Below are 18,580 nucleotides of genomic sequence, written 5' to 3'. Positions count from 1 at the left end.
TTGGGGGATTCACAAAAATTTAACAATACGTATTCGTGCAAGATGTACAGGAAACTGGATAATTAAGATATTTATTTTTCGAGATGTTGATTTTTTAAGGAAGGAAAAAAACTCATCTCTGCCGGGTGTCGAACCCCGAGGTTTTCTTCCCGCAAGGGTAAAAGGCTTATATCCCTGGAGGGACAGAGCCTGGGCCGCGACTGGTTTGTCGGGTGTCGAACCCCGCTCCCTCTTTGCCGGACGAGTGCTCTCACCACTAAGCTACAAAGGAGATAGAGATTTTCCTTCATTGGAGCGTACGTATATATGCTACAATTAAAAAGTCGTCAAAAAATATCTTTTCAACATCCAGTTTCTGTATATCTTGCATTAACAAGTGGAGAACGGCATCATGCCACATACGGGGTGATTATAAAAAAACTATCCCGACATATGTGCCCCTAATTATCATACCATTCACAGAAACTGAATGAAATTTTGGCATACGATATTTTGAGGTATGCGCTCAAGAATGATATGGAAAACAACAGTGTCGCTCTAACAGTTACGGGTACAGTGAGAAAATTTCGAAAATATCAAATGGCAACACCAAGTTTTTTGTATTGGAATGCGATCTCCATACTGAAAAATACTAAATAGCGTTGGAATGGCACCTGTAGCACGAAAATCCCCGGAGCTAGGCAAGGGAAAAGGACTTTGCCGTGCACCAGAGCATTAATGTTCGTTTCATTCGTCGCACCGTTTCTTCGGCTGAGATCCCAGCCTGATTAGTCCTCCACAGGGTCATGTGGAAAACACAATAAAATGCTTTATTTTATGCTGCTTCTCTGTCCTTATTGGTTGTCCTCACTTTTAGCCTATCTACCGCCGGTGATTTTCATGCTACAGTTGCCGTTCGAACGCTATTTAGGGTTTTTCACAATGGAGATCACATTCCAATACAAAAAACTTGGTAATGCCATTTGATATTTTCGAAATTTTCTCCCTGTAACCGTAACTGTTAGAGTGACACTGTTGTTTTCCATATCATTCTTGAGCGCATACATCAAAATACCTTCTGCCAAAATTTCATTCAGTTTCTGTGAATGGTATGATAATTAGGGGCCCATATGTCGGGACAGTTTTTTTATAATCACCCTGTATATATATATGTATGTCCGTTTATATATATATATATATATATATATATATATATATACACATACATATATATATATACATTGTCCTCAAAAACCCAATTAGCCAAACAAAAACGAAATCCACGTTGCGAAAGTGCAATATTCTCCGAGATATTTGAATTCAATTATAGGAGAAAAGTTCGGAAACTAACGGTCAGTGCTCATTATGCCGTTCTTTCCCAACTTTTCCCCAATTTTTGAATCTAAAATATCTCAGTGAATATTGCACTTAGAAACGTGGATTTTTTTTTTTGTTAGGCCCCCCCCCCCCCCAGGAGAGACATGGCAAGAACTTTCTGATTGGAAGCTGCAGGACGGAGGACACCGCATAAAAATGTAATTTTTTTTTAATTTTATTTGAACACACTGTATTTTCCACTCTTGAAATTGGTACAGGATGATTTTTGAATACATTTTGAGTCACCCTGTATATGTGTTCGTTTGGCACTTTATCTAAATTTTTGTCGTTTTTTCCCTCCGGTCATGCTCACGATAGCATCAAACCCAAGAGCAGCGTGCCAATAACACGAGGTACAAATGTGTGCAAATTACTAGATATTCCGGGTATTAATGGTATTTTTCTGAAGTCGAAATGAAAAACAAGTGCTGTCACTAACCGAAAAAGAAAGTTTTGCAACCTAAATTTTTCCTATGACATATTCCTGCAAGCGAAATCTGATAGATGAGGCGTCAAAATATAAGTATGATCTATATTTTTTAAACTTTACAGCGACTATCCCGAGATATCTCGTCTGACTTGAACCGCTTTGTTTTGGAAAACCCGAAATATCTCGGGTTTTTAAAACGCTCTTATGCCGGTAACGTGGAACATTTGTAAGTTTTAATACCGTTGTAAGTTTTATTCTCCTGATAACATGTGCCAGTTGACGGAAATACCTACCTCCCCCACCCTTGCACCCGAGTGGAACGGTGGTAAGATGCTCGTCTTCCGCTATGAAGGTTACCGACAAGACCGACGGGTTCGAAGCCGGGCAAAAAAAATCGAAAACAAGTTCTTTACTTACGGAACCTTTGACGACCAACGATAGATGGCGCCTTCATTTCCCACTTAACTCCACTGGTTGGAAATTCCCGTACGGCGGTTGGTGTGAGGTAGAGTAGTGCTTTTGTTCAAAGTCTGATAGCAGAAGGGGGAGAGATAATATGTTTATTCTTTTCCCTTCAAGGATATATAGAATACGTGCAGGAAGAATAAAAGAAAACGGGAGTTTTTCCTCTTCCTTGTGTTTTAATATTATTTTTGCTGTTGGGGGGAGGGGGAAAGAAGCATTTATTAGCTCACGCCTAATCTGGAAAAAAAATAGGTGAAAATTTCTAGAAGGTTTAGTGATTTCTGCTGGTGGCAGTTATAATGCGCATCAGGAAAAATTTTTAAAACTGCTTGAAGGGTTAAAAAACAGAAGAATTCAATTTTCTTGAATAATGAGTCAAAATTTTATATATTTTTCTACCTCAACTCTCCCCTCTCCCACCAAATTGCTTCGCCCCCCCCCCCCCCGCCAGTTTAAAGCCCATTGCTCTAATGGATATATTAATCCTATTTTCCAATTTCTCATCCACCAAAAAATATTGGAACTGAGTGTCCCGTAGTGCCCTCCCGCCTTCCTAGTTTCTCTCGCCAAATCCAACAGAAATACGAGGCCAGATCGATGACTATACGACATTAGACGTTTTATTTTTCACAAAGAAGTGGAAAAAGTCTCTGAACGTCCTCCCAGATGCACTTGATGACAATAGTTATTCTTTTCTTTGAGGAAAATCATCGCGCCATTGTATTTTATATTTTTGTCTTCTTTTTTTTTTACCTTTGGCGCAATGGAGTCGGGAAAAAGATGCTTTCGAATCCGGGAACAGAAACTTGAGACTGCAAACCTCATTATAGAAATTTCGAGTGAACCTTTTAGTGCGTGAACACGATAAATCACAAACCTGAAGTGTTTTTCCGCGAGAGGAAAATGTTTCAAGTGTTTGTCTTTCCGAAACGCGCGTCTTCCTGGAATATTTCGAAACTTCAACAATTATTTAAGGAAGTGTTAAGCCTTGATACGGTCGAGGGAACCGCAACAACATAAGCGTATAAATGTGTAGCAACTAGCACGTCTGGGTAACATGCAACTATACAATTGAAATTCCAAGAAACTATCCATAAAATTAATGTTTTTATTATTATTTCATAACGTTTTTTCTTGCTTACATAAATTGAACGAAAAATAAGTTAGCAAATTCCAAAATGTCAGCAGTTTTCATGTTTACTAGAATGAATTACAGAACGGTGTTATTGTTGAAACTTCGACGATTTCGCAATTACAAAAATAGTTAAAAATCACCCGATGGGTGACGCTGTGTGGCAATCCAAAACGCGGGGAGTGTACAACCTTCTTGTCCTGGGCCATATATGTGATATTTCTGCCGCTCGCACCAGAAACTTGTACAGGGTGAACGCCGCCTAATCAGCCGAAAGAAAGCGGGATGATAGACGATAAAAGCAAACAACTCTCTCGACAATATACCGAGCATAAAAGAAGTTAACAACAAAAACATTACCCCTCCCCCCTCCTTCAAAGTAAACATAAAAGTAATTGTGTGACAAACAAAAACATTAGGACTTAAAATTATCGTTAAAATATGAATAAAAAGCTTAACATAAGATTAAAAGCAAAATGAAGGATGTATAAAAATATACATCAAAACATTAGAACATAGAAATGGAAATAAAAACATACAAAACTTTAACAACAATACAATAAAAACAATAACAAACAAAAATTGACAGATTAAAACACAAAAAAAATGTAAGACTTGGAATGGAATTTAAACTTAAAAGAGCAAAATGGACAATGACAAATGAAATATAGAATATACATATAAAATTAAGATGGTTCGAAGGCCGAAACATACGCAACATGCATATTTTATATCATTTTCGACGTACACACAAAAACATACGGCCAATAATATATTCACGTTCTATAGTTACGTCAATGTCTATAGTCAAATCAACATTATTTCGAAACCAAGAAACGTGAAAAATTCGGGGTTATCATCCCACTAAGATAGCAAGAGGTTTTGGGAGGCTAATCTATTATGGTTCATATTCGGAGTCACTTGCCGCTTCCATTTGTTATATTGTTTCCACCTACGCCTCGCTCCAGGCTGTATATATCTTGCTGTAGCCTGTTCCATTATTTTGATCATAAACTGTCTTTTGGCGTTGTTTTTCAGTAATGCTGGTAGTGTTTTGCTGTCTCTTTCTTCAAATTTATTTCATTCTCATCCAGTATTCGCACCTATGTATCAGATGGTGTACGTCACATTCGGGAGGATAAATATATAGACACACGCCGGACTTTTTTGAGAATGCTTGGTCTCATTTTCAAAAAGGCCTTTTCGCGTTCTTCTGAAGTCATTGTTCCGCTTTCTCGAGGCTTAGTTCGTCCTGGACTGGAGTATGCTGTAAGGTTTTGGAGACCATACCTACAGAGGGACATAGACTTGGTTGAAGGGGTGCAGAGAAGAGCTACGCGTGTCCTTATTGGCACACGGGGCTTGAGTTATGAAGAGAGACTTCATTTTTTGAATATGTTTACATTGGACGAACGCAGGTGTCGAGGAGATATGACCGAAGTGTTCAAGATTTTCAATGGGATGGATAGGATGGACTGTGAACTTTTAGTACACCGCCAATCGACTGCTTTTACAAGGGGACACCAGTATCGATTGGTAAGGGACAATGCGAGGTTATGGTGTCGCAGGGAATTTTTCTTTAATAGTGTTGTCAATAAATTGAATAGCTTACCCCCGGAGGTAGTAAATTGTAACACAATTGATACGTTTAAAAAGAAATACGATAAACATGTTGGGGTAAATCGAGAAGCTCTATCCATACTTAGAATAAGACGACCATAAGTATTCTTTATGGACATTGTATAATATTTTATCACCTGTAGTAAGTAGTTTGCGCAGTGAGCTTAAGCGATGACTTAACAACGTTGAAAATCAGCATGTATGTTCAGCAGTGCCATCGGCAATGGTTTTTTCAAATTGTGAAAATTCATACTCTTCTTCCAATACCAGGGGTCTGTGCCCAGCTAAAATTTAGGCCCGTTTTCCGGACCCTTCACAAAATTCCGAATCTAAAAACCGGACCCTTTACAAAATTCTGGACCTGAAAAACTATATATATGTATTCATTTATCATTTTATGTACAAGAGTGGGAAATGTGTGTGAGGGGTCTTGCTGTTATTTTGTGACTGTCTGGCATGGTGTGTGCGATTTTCTGGTCTTGGAATGTCGTTGGATTTCTCCACCGTGGCCCGTCTCCCGAGACGTACCAGCTTATACCCCCCTAGAGAGGGGACCCCTAAAGAGCAGGGGTCACGGTTGCTCTGGTGGACCTGAAAAACGGACCTTCATTAATTGAAAAATGATGAAACCATAAATTTGGAATTTCGTTTCTTTTGTGTAGATTAACTAGATTACTTCGCAAAATTACGTATTTTTCTCAAAATTAATGATTAAAGAAAAAAGTTTATGTATCAAAGAGCTGCTTAATACAGCTTTGGTTGCAATGATTATCAGTTGGTGCTTATATTTCTGTTGTGTTTGGCGGGGGTTTGACCCTTGAATAAATTTTCGTAGATTTCCTAGGTTGGGTGGGGGTCGGTTTTGGAGGCTTTTGTGAATAAACGGGTAAGACTCTTCTCGCCAGACGCGGGAACCGAAAAACCCGTCTAAAGCGGAATTGCAATAAACAGACAGATATAATTTAATTTTTCTCGTCGCTGCCCAGCCCGAAGGGGCTGCTTGACGACTTACAGGCTGCCCTTGATAGCTGTGAAGGGGGTTATAGACAAGTATGTGCGTGTTTGTGTAGATGTGAAATGCTTGTAAGTTAATAGAAAGAAGGAAAAAAAACAAAAACATACAGTCCGATAAATGCTACCATCAGAATAGTAAAATACACAAAGATCAGCCATGAACACACAGTTCATCAAAACTAAATTGGAATAGCGGGGAAAGAAAGTAGTTTTTATGAAAAATACAAAATATGCCTTAAAATTCTGAAAATATGCTCACTTAAAAATAAAGAAATTTGCAAAAAAAAAAAAATTGCGAAGACTGGAATTGGATCCCACTTACTAGTCGTTTCTTCGAAATTTGACAGTGTCATCTATTGACGAATTTGTGACTAACACTCACTGAAACAGTTCTCAAAAATGCACAAAAAAAAACTTCTTCTACAGAAACCCATCGTAAAACGAAATGTATATATATAATAAAATTTAAAAAAAATTTTGGTTTTTCTGAAAAAATCCTGAAACTTTAATGATTGTTTTATAAAAAAGTAATTTTTTTATATAAATTTTTTTAAATTTAATTTCATTTAGATTTTAACGTTCTGTTTCTATCGCTAGAAACCTCATACATAAGGTTTGGGGTTAGAATTGTTCCCTAATAAAGGCGTCAGGTGAACCTAGTGTGCAGTGATACCTCGGTAACGAGATAATTATTTCCGTATGAATCAATGTAAATCCAAATAATTCGTTCTACACTCTCCAAAATAATACAAAAAACGCATTTTATAGAGAATAAATACAATGTTTAATCCTAAAAATAATATTTTAAAATGAATATAAAAGACTAATGTGAAGAATAAATGAAAATTTAACACGTGGAATTTACATTTTTATACCTCTAGTATGGAAGGAGGGGAAAGAGGTGCAGATATTCTTGTTTGGAAGGTAGAATCCCCGTCCATGTGGACCTTAGGTATCAAGGCAATTCCTAGGTGGTGGGGCACTATCCGAGTTCGCTTCAAGTCAGACAAAAATTTTTCGCCCCCCCCCCCCCGACTCGTCCGAACTCGCATCTGCACCTTGCCTAGTAACACTGTGTATGCCAGTGCTCCTTCCGAATTTTTTGAATCAGCCTCTGCTGGCCTTAAAATGAGTAAGTACATTAGCACTCGGCCTAGGCATTTTGTTAATGAGATAGGCATACAACAGTGTTTGGCCTTTTCAGACATGATGGCCTCCGAAACAGAATTGCCATCTAACTGTTTTTGATTGATCCAGTAATAACTGTGTTCCACATCTTCAGTTGCTTGCGATCTTTATTTCGTTAGCACATTCAAACCTTTCGTTATATTAGCCTACTTTATAGGTTCCATTTTCGCCACAATGGAACGTATCGCGGATGGCGACATCCCATACCTGCTTCCGATTGCAGCAATCTTGATGCCACTCTCGTATTTTTCAGTGATTTCCTTCTTGAACTCGATCGTGTTCTTGGCCTTCTTCTTCGAAGGGCTGCTGGCTCTGGAAATTTTCTTTGGTTCCATGGAATTGTTTGGCCAGATGCGTAAGGTGACGAGAAACAACGCCGCGCTGAGCAGGATGATGAAAGTTAGCAGCGAGGTCAAGTGGAAAACCGAGTGGTCAAACGAAAACCGAGGTATCATTGTACTTTAGGCACCCAGTTTAGGGACCGATGCAGGGCACCGGTGTGTAGGCGCCTATCTGTAGGACCGGTTGTTGAGCTCCATTATTAAATATAATAACAATCAGAAGGTTTTTTATAATACATGTTTAATTTGGTACGGACACATAAAAATGAAAGACATCACTTGACAATGGTTGCTTGCCGACTGCGAGGAAAAGCATTCGATTTTTTATCGCAACTTGCGTTGCTAGGTAACAAACTATTCGCATCAGAAAATTGCGAAGTGCGACGTCATAATTTTTCCGCAATCGGTGAAAGTTCAAGTAGAGGTCGCTACACACTCCCCCCCTAGTGTCAACGAAATGTCGTGGTCGAGTATCTGTCGGGGAAGTGGACATGACGACCGGAACGAGTCACAGTTGCTGGTACTGTACTTGGACGGACGGGTGACGTCAAAGGCACTTGGGTATGCTGGTCATTTAAGAAAGCTGGGATCAACCGATCGATGGAGATTCTCCTGGAGGTCCCGTTGAAGTCGATGTCGAAGAATTTATCTCGTCGATCTTTGACCAGAAATGGGCCTTGATACGTTGGTTGCAAGGCAGAGTGTGGTGCATCGTTACGCAGGAAGACATGAGGTGCGGATTGTAGACATGTAGGAACATATGTTGGCGTAGATCCGTGAGTTGTTGTAGGTATGGGTTTCATTGAACGCATTAGTTTTTGAAGTTGATGGACGAAATCGGATTGTTTGATGTCTGGTATTGCGGAGAAGTACTCGCCAGGCAGTTGCAATGGTGATCCGTAGAGGATTTCGGCGGAGGAGCACCCTAAATCTTCTTTCACTGCTGATCTCAGGCCTAGTAGTGCTAATGGAAGAGCGTCAACCCAAGCTGCATGGGATTGGATTCGGCATCTTAGGGCAGCTTTCAGAGATCGGTGTTGTCTCTCGATGAGTCCATTCGCCTGAGGATGATATGCGTTCGTCTTGTGATGTTGGAATCCGAGGTATCTGCTTAAGGTTTGAAAAAGATGACTCTCAAACTGTCTTCCTTGGTCTGTGGTAATCTTCTGTGGTATGCCAAATCTGGCAAACCAGGTCGCAATTAGGGCTTTGGCGACTGTTTCGGCAGTTTGGTCTGGCATAGGTGCGGCTTCGATCCATCTGGAATATCTGTCTATTATCGTTAGGAGGTACCGTGAGCCTTGGCATAATGGCAATGGGCCAACTATGTCGAGATTGATGTGTTGAAATCTATTGTTTGGTACTTTGAATTCGGCCAGAGCGGAACGAGTGTGTCGGTGAACTTTAGAACGTTGGCATGCAATGCATGCTCTAGTCCACGCCTGACAATCTTTTTTGATGTTGCGCCAGATGAAGCGTTGAGAAACCAACTTGGTAGTAGCTTTGATACCTGAATGAGAAAGCGTATGGAGTGATTCAAAAGCTTGTCTTCTGTGTGATTCTGGAATATAAGGACGGATGTGTCCCGTAGAAATGTCACAAAACAAGTGCTTCGTTATATTACTGTCCGGCAAACGCAGTTTGACGATTTTCAATGATGAGCTTTGTTGGAGTTCACGTAATTCATCATCACATTGAGAGTCGGCAATCGCATCGTAGTCGATTGGTGATGGAGAAGCAATAGTTGCGATGCGTGACAAAGTGTCAGCAACTACATTGTTTGGTCCAGGAATATACCTGATATCAGTAGTAAATTCTGCGATATAATTTAATTGCCGTAGTTGTCGAGGCGAAGCTTTGTTCGGGTCTTGTTTGAAGGCATACATCAATGGACGATGGTCACTATAAATGGTAAAATGACGTCCTTCTAGCTGGCATTTGAAATGTTTAACTGCGCTATAAATAGCTAGAAGTTCTCTGTCATACGCACTGTATTTTACTTGAGACTGGGAGAGTGTGCGAGAGAAAAAACTGAGGGGTTGGATCACACCGTCATGCTCTTGCTGTAACACTGCACCGATGGCATTGTCCGATGCATCTGCTACGAGAGAAATGTGCGCGTTTGGCTTTGGATGAACGAGCAAGGTGGCGTTGCATAGCGCTTCCTTGACATCGGTGAAGGCTTGTGAAGCTTGTTGAGTCCAATTGAGTGGTTTCCGGCTGTTTTTCGCATGACCTGCTAACATAGCGGTGAGTGGTCGCTGCAGGTCCGCACACTTAGGTATGAACCGGTGGTAAAAATTCAACATGCCCAGAAATCGGCGCAAGGAAATGGCGGAAGTGGGTTGCATAAAGTTCTTGATGACATCTACTTTGGCGGATAACGGTTTGAGTCCATTCTTGCTAATTTCATATCCCAAGAATTTGATGGTCGGGACGCCAAATATGCATTTTGGCACATTTATGCACAGTCCGTATTCGTCAAGTCGACTGAATACTTCACGTAAGTGTTGGAGATGAGTTTGCTCGTTTGGAGAAGCTACCAGGATATCGTCTAAATAACAGAATACGAATTCCAATCCTTGTAGGATCGTATTCATGAATCTCTGGAAGGTCTGCGCTGCATTGCGTAATCCAAAGGTCATATACGGAAATTCGAAGAGTCCAAACGGTGTAGTAATTGCTGTTTTTGGAATATCCGGCTCGTGCACTGGAATTTGTTGATACGCTCTAATCAGGTCGATTGAGGAATATATTGTCGTTCCGTGGAGAATGTGCGAGCAATCTGTGAGGAAAGGAATCGGGTAACGATCAGGAACTGTGATTTTGTTTAGTGCTCTATAGTCTCCACACGGTCTCCAGTCGCCAGATTTCTTTGGCACTAGATGGAGTGGACTAGACCAACTGCTCTTCGAAGGCTGACAAAGTCCTTGTTGCATCATGAACTCGAACTCTTTTCGCGCAACTTTCAACTTTTCCGTGGAAAGCCGTCGAGGTCGGGCAAAAACTGGTGGACCTGTAGTCTCAATGAAGTGCTTGATATTGTGCTCTTTAATTTTCTTATTTTGGATGTGTGGACGGAGAATATCAGGAAACTCTTTGACTATATCCCGATATGGCGATGATAATAGATCGATACCGTTCAAGCAAAAAGATGGAGCTGTGATATTTCTTGCAATGGAACAAGTGGCAGATAGCAAAGTCGTTCCATCGATGAGGCGATGATGTTTGCTATCGACTAACAGATTGAAATGCGATAGAAAATCTACACCAATAATTGGTCGGGTTACGTCGGCTATGATGAACGGCCAAGCAAATGTCCTTCGGAGGTTCAAATTCAATGTTAGAAGTTTGGTACCGTAAGTTGAGATAGAGGAACCATTGGCGGCTGTAAGAATCAACTTCTCGGGTTTCTTGTGGGTATTGACGACAGTTCGCGGGACGACTGACACATCAGCGCCCGTGTCGATCAAAAAAGTCCAGTTGGTGGAAGGATCGGCCAGTATGACTCTGTCGACGAATTGGCAGCCGTGGCCTTGGCCGGTGGACGACTGCCTTATTAGTTTCCCGGTGAGGTTTTGAAGGAGCAGGGCTGTTGACATTTCTTAGCCTGAGCTCCGAAATTGGTGTGATAGAAGCAGAAGCCATTTTCAGCTTGTTTGTATTGGGCTCGGCTGTGGGATCGCGAGCGAGAATACCGTTCTCGATGACGGAATCGAAGTCTAGGCTGGCGCTGTGAAGTGTGAATAGCGGCCTTCAGCTCACTCAACTCTTTGGTCAGAGCTGCGACTTGTTGCTCCAGTGATTGGCTGATTGCGTTCTCAGGTCGACCGGATGCTGAACAGATATTTGGAGTGGCCAACTCAGCGATTTTATCTGCCATCGAAACGAGTTGTGGAAGCCTTTCGCTCGAAGCAGCTAGTATAGCTTGGACGTTAGCGGGGAGTCGCGCTAACCACAACGATTTCAGCAAGTCATCACTAAAGTTACGTCCGGCAAGCTCACGCATTCGGGCAAGCAGATGCGATGGTTTTTGATCTCCCAGTTCTAAACCTTGCAGTAGCGTACGGATTTTCGATGATTCGCTCTCCGCGTAAACCTGAATCAATCGTGTCTTCAGCGCGTCGTATTTATTCTGCTGGGGAGGTTCTAGAACTAAATCTTGGACTGTCGATAAAATATCGGCATCGATACCAGCGATAGTATGGTTGAACTTCGTAGCATCGGCAGTTATCGCTGCGATCGAGAATTGTGTTTCTAGTTGGATAAACCACAAGTTTGGATTGTTTCTCCAAAATGGAGGCGGCTTTATAGCGACGCGATCGACATTCGGCGGATTGTCCATTTGGAACGGAGGAAACGATTACTCGCTTACCTTGAGAAGCTTGCTGTTCGAAATCATGGCTCTGTTCGAAATCACGTCCGGCGTCGCCAGTTTAGGCACCCAGTTTAGGGACCGATGCAGGGCACCGGTGTGTAGGCGCCTATCTGTAGGACCGGTTGTTGAGCTCCATTATTAAATATAATAACAATCAGAAGGTTTTTTTATAATACATGTTTAATTTGGTACGGACACATAAAAATGAAAGACATCACTTGACAATGGTTGCTTGCCGACTGCGAGGAAAAGCATTCGATTTTTTATCGCAACTTGCGTTGCTAGGTAACAAACTATTCGCATCAGAAAATTGCGAAGTGCGACGTCATAATTTTTCCGCAATCGGTGAAAGTTCAAGTAGAGGTCGCTACAGTACTTATTTAAAAACCATGGCATCTTGCACTACTGCTCGTAGAATCGGCAGGGTTATGAGGGGGGGGGGGGGTAATGATTTGACGAGCTGGAACACTCTCCTACTCGTTAGAATCTCAGTATCACCCCAATCAAGGTATTCCTCTTTTTTAACACTTGGGTATGATTTTCATTCTTCTAAATGAGCTGTCGTTCTCAGGACCGCAAATAAGGAAGAACAAGTGGATTTATGACGTCATACAAGAAAAGGCGCCAATTTCACCCTTGAACGTCTCCTTCAACATTACGACCGGACAACAAAAAGCGTGCTTGCCCCAGCTGATCAAGCATGTAGTAGCGGCCATGTCTGTGCGGGATCCGGAACTTTCGCCCCCGACATCTCGCCCCTGGAACGTTTCGTCCCCGTTACATTTGGCCCCCGAAAAATTCACACCTGACATTTCACCTGCCCTGAACGTATGAGTGACCGTATGAGTGATTGACTGTATGAGTGACCGTATGAGTGATTGACTGTATGAGTGACCGTATGAGTGATTGACTGTATGAGTGACCGTATGAGTGATTGACTGTATGAGTGACCGTATGAGTGATTGACTGTATGAGTGATTGACTGTATGAGTGACCGTATGAGTGATTGACTGTATGAGTGACCGTATGAGTGATTGACTGTATGAGTGATCGAGTGACCGTATGAGTGATTGACTGTATGAGTGACCGTGTGAATGATCGAGTGACCAAGTGAGTGTGAAATGAACTGTAGGAGTGCGTTAGTGACCGTACAAATGACTGAGCGAGTGGCAGAATGACTCACCACGTGAGTGACCGTATCAACTAGTGTGCAATTGACTTTATGAGTGAATGACCGTATGAGTGACCACGTGACTGACCGAATGGCCGTATGAGTGAGCAAATGAATGACCGCATGAGCGACCAAGTGATTAACTGTATGAGTGATCAAGTGAGTGATAATGGGATTGACCGTGCCAGTGACAAAGGGAGGAATTGAGCGATGGAACGTTTGAGTGAATAAGTGACTGACCGAATGAGTGACCAAGTGAGTGGCTAATTAAATACTGGTGTAAGTTTCCTAGTGAATGATTGAGCGTATGAGTGACCGAGTGGCTGACGGAATGAAAGACAGAGTGAATGCTTGAATAAATTTGCAAGTGACTGAGTGATTGAGCATATGAGTGATCAAGGGAGAGACTGAGTGATTAACCGTATGAGTGACCGAGTGGTTAACTGCATGAGTGACCAAGTGAGTGACTGTATATGTGACCAGGTGAGTGACGGTACGTGTGTTCAAGTGAGTGATCAAGGGACTGACCGTGTGAGTGACCAAGGGAGTTACTGAGTGATGGAACGCATAAGTGAATGTGTGACCAAGTACGTGACTGCATGAGTGACCGAAAGATTGATAAAGTGAATGACCGTATGATTGACCCAGTGAGCGACTGAGTGATTGACAGAGTGAGCAATTGAGTGATTGGCAAAGTGCGAGGGTGGAGTGTCTGCAAAGATGATCCTCCTCATCCCCTCCCTTTTTATAGGTGGTTACGTAGCACTGAGTGACCAAGTGACTCACACTTTAATGGATTCTAAGAATTAAGAATTTTCAGTTTAAGCATAAAATATTTTTCCCAAATTTACGACAACACCGGTGTGGTCACTCACACTATCATTCATATATTCACTCATACGGTCACGCGTACGGTCAAGGTAGGCAAAATGACAGGGGGTCAATTTCTGATTCACTTGATTACTCACTGAGTAACTCATATGGTCAGGGCAGGCGAAATGTCCGGGGATAAATTTTCAATTCACTCGATCACTCATGTATTCATTCACTTGGTCACTCATGCGATCAGGGGAAGCAAAATGTCACGAGTAAATGTCCAACTCACTTGATCACTCATGTGGTCACTCACTTGGTCACTTGTACCATCATTCATATGTTCACTCATAGAGTCACGCGTACGATAAGGGCTGGCGAAATATCAGAGATAAATTTCCGATTTACTTGATTACTTACTGAGTCACTCATATGGTCACTCACTGGGTCACTGATATGGTCAGGGCAGGCGAAAGGTCAGGGCGAAATACCCGGTGTGAAATGTCCGGGGGCTAAATGTACCGGGGTGAGATGTCAGGGGCGAAATTTCCGGGGGCCAAATGTACTGGGGACGAAACGTGCCAGGGGCGAGATGTTGGGGACGAAATGTCGGAGGCGAAATATCGGGGACAAAGGTTCCGTGAACCGTCTGTGCTCACGTTCAATTGGCATCTGTCACTTGGTACCTGTGACTGACCGCATTCGCAAATTTATCAGACTTCGTTCAGACCACGGGTGCACAGCCAACCTCCTGCCCGAGAAAGTTCTTCCTGTGTTTAATAAAATAACCGATATCGCCAAAAACAATTATAAGCAGGGCCCGGATGTTGATGACATTAGCAGTTTTCACTACTTTCTCACTTTCAAAGCATTTTTTTCAGGTTTTAGGATATTTTTTGACTTTTTAATTTTTTTTCAAAACAAAAATGTAGCCTTAATTTTCTTTTAAACGAAAAAGGCATTACTTTCATCACTTTACTTCAGCGGTTCTCAACCGGGGCTCCGCTGCCACTCGAGGATAATAAAATAAATCAATAAATTTGATAAACAAACAATAAAAAGAGGCTTGAAGGGTAACGCCATATAAATAATATAATAAAAAGGGCTCCGCCATAGAAATTATACACTGAAAAGGGCTCCGCGAGTCAGAAAAGGTTGAGAACCGCTGCTTTGCTTGAATCTTCTTTTATAAATGGCAAACAAAGTTTTTAGAATCAATTCCAGGTACATTTAGTGTACTGTAAAAATTCCAAAAGCTGGCCACATTTAACCAAACAATGAATAAAAGTGAACTCAAGAAATTCTGATTCTATCTGGGGTGTTCAGAGAGGCGAATTTTTTATAAAAGGAAGCTGTGTGATGTAGTATTTGCATGTACTACAGAGAGAATTTTGTAATCTGAAAATCCATGTTGAATGATTTTGATCCGTATGAATGCTGCACGTAGTAAGAATTCGTAAGCTTTATTTTGCCTTGGGAATATTGAAGAACCGATTACGTACAGCACGCACAACTTTTAACAGAACGATGGCGGTATCTTAGGTTCTAAAAGTTGTAGAATGAAGTGGTTTTCACCAAAAATTATGTTTTGTGATTTTCTACTCGAGTATTCGCAATTCGTTTTGATGAGGGGTCATCTATATATTTATTATTGTTCAAACTTCAAATCTTCAATATAAACAATTATTTTGTTCCATCTTATCTGATGTATTGCATTGCATTTAACCCTAAAAATAAAATTTCATCGCTGTAAGTATAAAAATGAGAGAGATGTGAGAAACTGGATTTCTGAGGGTTTATTTAAGGGGGAAAACACACACCAAACAAGTTTCGAACGATAAATACTCCATATGCTACGCGCGTGTTTGGATTTAGTGCTGGTAAAAAATGAATAATTTTCATTTTATGGAGGTGAAAACCATTTTTTTAATTACTGTTCATTTTAGTGATTTTATATCCGTGATTGAACGAATATTTATACCATAAATATTTCAAACGATGTGTCACAAAGCAAATTTTTTGTGACGACAATTTCATCAATTTAGAAAAAAAAAATGTAAGAATTTCCCGTCGAACAATTGCACTATTTGATATTATAAATTTTTTTTTTCATTTTGCAATTCCCCAATTTTTAATGATGCTATAAAAAAATACGGATGAAACGAATTGCCGTAGTTTTAGCAGAGAAACGACTTCACAAATATTAACGTCAATCTAATTGCATGTGATATTAATTTGTGAATTCTATGCACGTTATTATATTTACCATTTCACCTCATGAATGTTGTCTAAGGAATGAAACGAATTTCTGAAATAGTAAAAAATTGCAAAATTTCGTTGCTTATTTGTTTACTCGAATACTTGAAAAAAAAGTTTGAAAAACTTACATATCGTATCACCGTATACTTAAAACAATAATTGCCCTTTTCAATAAAGTTATGAGCTTCATATTTAAACATTTTCGCATAATTTGTCATGAGGAATTTTTCAATGAATTTCGAATTTGTAACTAGTATATGGTCCCTAAAAGTGATCGTTTTCATATAATCGCTCATATCTCGCGAAATACAGGTCAGATTGGAATGAAAATTGATTCTGTTGAACTTTCGACTATGCTGATTCGAATGAAGTAAAAATTAATGTATGCTTCTATTTTCATAAATTTGTAAAATATGTTTTAATAATTCATAACTCATATTTAAAAAAAAGTCAAATTCAAAATGAGTAATAAAATTATGTTTGGCCCGTTAGAATCTATCATTGAAATTAAAGTAATGAGATACCTACATTATTTCAGCAATTATGCTCAAAAACAAGATGTTTCTGTTTAACATTACGACACTCGTTTTTCAATAATTTATATTTCACTAACTGTTCGTTCAAAATTTTTAAAATTTGGTATTTTGGCATTTCTTGAGATACTGAATCAAAATATCGAAGAAAAAAAATGGGGTTGCCATTGAACTTCGAAAGCTAGATCTAGATGACCCCCTAAGAAAAAATGAACTTAATACACTTGAGGAAGATCTTAAAAGAAGAAGAATGCTACCTTTATTTTTGTTTTCTTACAATAAATAGAACCCAAGACATCGCCATCGTGCGGTTAAATGTTGTACGTACTGTACATAAGATACGTTCTGGTTTCCACCATTCAGACGTTGAAGAAAAGTAGTACGGAGTTCATAGATAATATCGATAAAGTCAGTGTGTTTAGGCAGCACCTCCTAGAGATAGAAGGCCTTTGCACTGTTTGCCATAAACGTCATCCAGACTACCTAGCAAGTTTGCCGCATTTTGTAACACAGAAACCAATTTCGTTTCTCCTTATTTTGGCGTAGAATCTTCCTGATTGGCTCACAAATACCGCATAGTGATTAGATGTGGGACATAGAAATCGCCGATTCTGATAGCCCGATCGTTTCTTTTCCGTACAGTGATGATACTGGCACGAGCGGGGAATTTTTTCCCCTGAATATTCTGATTGAAAATGGACTGCTTACTGACGTCACAAGCTGAGTGCGGAGGCCTTCTATCTCTAGGAGGTGCTGGTTTTCTGATCCAGATTTCTTTCCCCCTTAAAATATCTCCAATAACATCTGTTGATGTTGAGAAGTTTACCGTGTCTTTTTAGAAATTTTTATATTCCGTCAAGTAGATTTCCTAATTGACTCATAAATTAGGAATTCTTTATTTGAAAAATTCCATCCGCCATTTTTGATGAAATTTAATGCCGAGAAGAAAAAAAAAATTAATGTGATTTTTTCAATAGATACTATAAGAATTTCATTTCATTGTAACCTTTGTCGGAAGCGCCTCCATGTTACTTGTCATTTATTGAAATTTCCGGAAAACATCCTTCGGGAACACTTCGATATCACTCGGAGAGATGTGGAGTGGGGTGTGTCCGGTCCTTCAATGTTCAATGTATTTTTAACAATTGTAAAGTATTACCCATTTTTGATCCCCACTTTGTCAGCAAAACTCTGATTTCCCCCCCCCCATTGTCAGCACTGCCCCCGTACCTCCTAACGCATATTGGTGGGATCCGAAACGTACGCGGGAGCATAGGGGGCTCGTGCGCCTTCCCCCGCCAGACGAAAAAAAAATATTAAAAAAAATTAAAATCTCGAAAGAAAATACCTTTATATGTTGTTATAATCTATTTCTGTTGATTTCAATGCCATTTGTAGGGTGAGAGCTCAAAATTTCTCTTCAAGAAATTCATTGCGACCCACCCTTTAAGCCATATTTGGTGAACCCTTGACCCGCGGACCAAATGTGTCCCTGAAGGTTATCTGATGTGGCTTGCTTGCCCCCCTGAAACCCAATTTTGTGAAAATGAACTAAGCGGCACATTTACAAATCGCTTAAATGACCCGTGGCTCAATACCAGAGCATTTAAGTGGCCCGCGGCACATTTTCAGATCACTGAAGTAGGCCTCAAAGATCACTTTCACATTAAAAGATCACTTAAGTAACCCGTGACGCAGTTCCAGAACACTTAAACGATCCGTGGCACATTTAGAGATCCCTTGAGTGACATGTGGCACAGTTTTAGAGCACTTAAGCGGCCCCCAGTGTAGTTCTACATCACTCACGTTACCCACGGAACATTCCCATATTAATAACGAACGGAATGCCTATAAATCGTTTATTACAGCAGTATGTGTTC

Source organism: Pholcus phalangioides, unplaced genomic scaffold, assembly GCF_987345545.1.
Source record: "Pholcus phalangioides strain wild (caught in Gottingen) unplaced genomic scaffold, Ppha-v1.0 ptg000014l_1, whole genome shotgun sequence".
NCBI lineage: Eukaryota > Metazoa > Arthropoda > Arachnida > Araneae > Pholcidae > Pholcus > Pholcus phalangioides.
The sequence above is the reverse complement of the archived record's forward strand: the minus strand, read 5'-3'. Positions refer to the sequence as shown.